This window comes from Musa acuminata, unplaced genomic scaffold, assembly GCF_036884655.1.
Source record: "Musa acuminata AAA Group cultivar baxijiao unplaced genomic scaffold, Cavendish_Baxijiao_AAA HiC_scaffold_1126, whole genome shotgun sequence".
Taxonomy (NCBI): Eukaryota; Viridiplantae; Streptophyta; class Magnoliopsida; order Zingiberales; family Musaceae; genus Musa; species Musa acuminata.
In genome coordinates, this window is record NW_027021339.1 from 1,337,007 (window position 1) to 1,339,506 (window position 2,500).

The window sequence follows — 2,500 nt, forward strand, 5'->3', positions numbered from 1 at the left end:
CACAGGGCTGGATGGGGCTTTCGTATAGCAGGGACGGTGCTGCCTCTCGCTTCGCTCGCTGTTCGCCGCTCACCGCTCGCTCGCTCAGCCAAAAATGGCCAGTTTTGGCCCGTTTTTGGGCTGTTTTGGCCTGTTTTTGGTCCGTTCTTGCATGGCGCGGTGACCGTCGTGAGCGGAGCAAAACGTCAGCCATCTCAGCACCCTGGAACCCCCCGGGTGGCACAGGGCTGGATGGGGCTTTCGTATAGCAGGGACGGTGCTGCCTCACGCTTCGCTCGCTGTTCGCCGCTCGCCGCTCGCTCGCGCAGCCAAAAATGACCAGTTTTGGCCCGTTTTTGGGCTGTTTTGGCCTGTTTATGGTCCGTTCTTGCGTGGTGCGGTGACCGTCGTGAGCGGAGCAAAACGTCAGCCATCTCAGCACCCTGGAACCCCCCGGGTGGCACAGGGCTGGATGGGGCTTTCGTATATAGCAGGGACGGTGCTGCCTCTCGCTTCGCTCGCTGTCCGCCGCTCGCCGCTCGCTCGCGCAGCCAAAAATGGCCAGTTTTGGCCCGTTTTTGGGCCGTTTTGGCCAGTTTTTGGCCTGTTCTTGCATTGCGCGGTGACCGTCGAGAGCGGAGCAAAACGTCAGCCATCTCAGCACCCTGGAACCCCCCGGGTGGCACAGGGCTGGATGGGGCTTTCGTATAGCAGGGACGGTGCTGCCTCTCGCTTCGCTCGCTGTCCGCCGCTCGCCGCTCGCTCGTGCAGCCAAAAATGGCCAGTTTTGGCCCGTTTTTGGGCCGTTTTGGCCAGTTTTTGGCCTGTTCTTGCATTGCGCGGTGACCGTCGAGAGCGGAGCAAAACGTCAGCCATCTCAGCACCCTGGAACCCCCCGGGTGGCACAGGGCTGGATGGGGCTTTCGTATAGCAGGGACGGTGCTGCCTCTCGCTTCGCTCGCTGTCCGCCGCTCGCCGCTCGCTCGTGCAGCCAAAAATGGCCAGTTTTGGCCCGTTTTTGGGCCGTTTTGGCCAGTTTTTGGCCTGTTCTTGCATTGCGCGGTGACCGTCGAGAGCGGAGCAAAACGTCAGCCATCTCAGCACCCTGGAACCCCCCGGGTGGCACAGGGCTGGATGGGGCTTTCGTATAGCAGGGACGGTGCTGCCTCTCGCTTCGCTCGCTGTCCGCCGCTCGCCGCTCGCTCGTGCAGCCAAAAATGGCCAGTTTTGGCCCGTTTTTGGGCCGTTTTGGCCAGTTTTTGGCCTGTTCTTGCATTGCGCGGTGACCGTCGAGAGCGGAGCAAAACGTCAGCCATCTCAGCACCCTGGAACCCCCCGGGTGGCACAGGGCTGGATGGGGCTTTCGTATAGCAGGGACGGTGCTGCCTCTCGCTTCGCTCGCTGTCCGCCGCTCGCCGCTCGCTCGTGCAGCCAAAAATGGCCAGTTTTGGCCCGTTTTTGGGCCGTTTTGGCCAGTTTTTGGCCTGTTCTTGCATTGCGCGGTGACCGTCGAGAGCGGAGCAAAACGTCAGCCATCTCAGCACCCTGGAACCCCCCGGGTGGCACAGGGCTGGATGGGGCTTTCGTATAGCAGGGACGGTGCTGCCTCTCGCTTCGCTCGCTGTCCGCCGCTCGCCGCTCGCTCGCGCAGCCAAAAATGGCCAGTTTTGGCCCGTTTTTGGGCCGTTTTGGCCAGTTTTTGGCCTGTTCTTGCATTGCGCGGTGACCGTCGAGAGCGGAGCAAAACGTCAGCCATCTCAGCACCCTGGAACCCCCCGGGTGGCACAGGGCTGGATGGGGCTTTCGTATAGCAGGGACGGTGCTGCCTCTCGCTTCGCTCGCTGTCCGCCGCTCGCCGCTCGCGCAGCCAAAAATGGCCAGTTTTGGCCCGTTTTTGGGCCGTTTTGGCCAGTTTTTGGCCTGTTCTTGCATTGCGCGGTGACCGTCGAGAGCGGAGCAAAACGTCAGCCATCTCAGCACCCTGGAACCCCCCGGGTGGCACAGGGCTGGATGGGGCTTTCGTATAGCAGGGACGGTGCTGCCTCTCGCTTCGCTCGCTGTTCGCCGCTCGCCGCTCGCTCGCGCAGCCAAAAATGGCCAGTTTTGGCCCGTTTTTGGGCTGTTTTGGCCAGTTTTTGGCCTGTTCTTGCGTGGTGCGGTGACCGTCGTGAGCGGAGCAAAACGTCAGCCATCTCAGCACCCTGGAACCCCCCGGGTGGCACAGGGCTGGATGGGGCTTTCGTATAGCAGGGACGGTGCTGCCTCTCGCTTCGCTCGCTGTTCGCCGCTCGCCGCTCGCTCGCGCAGCCAAAAATGGCCAGTTTTGGCCCGTTTTTGGGCTGTTTTGGCCTGTTTTTGGGCTGTTCTTGTGTGGCGCGGTGACCGTCGTGAGCGGAGCAAAATGTCAGCCATCTCAGCACCCTGGAACCCCCCGGGTGGCACAGGGCTGGATGGGGCTTTCGTATAGCAGGGACGGTGCTGCCTCGCGCTTCGCTCGCTGTTCGCCGCTCTCCGCTCGCTC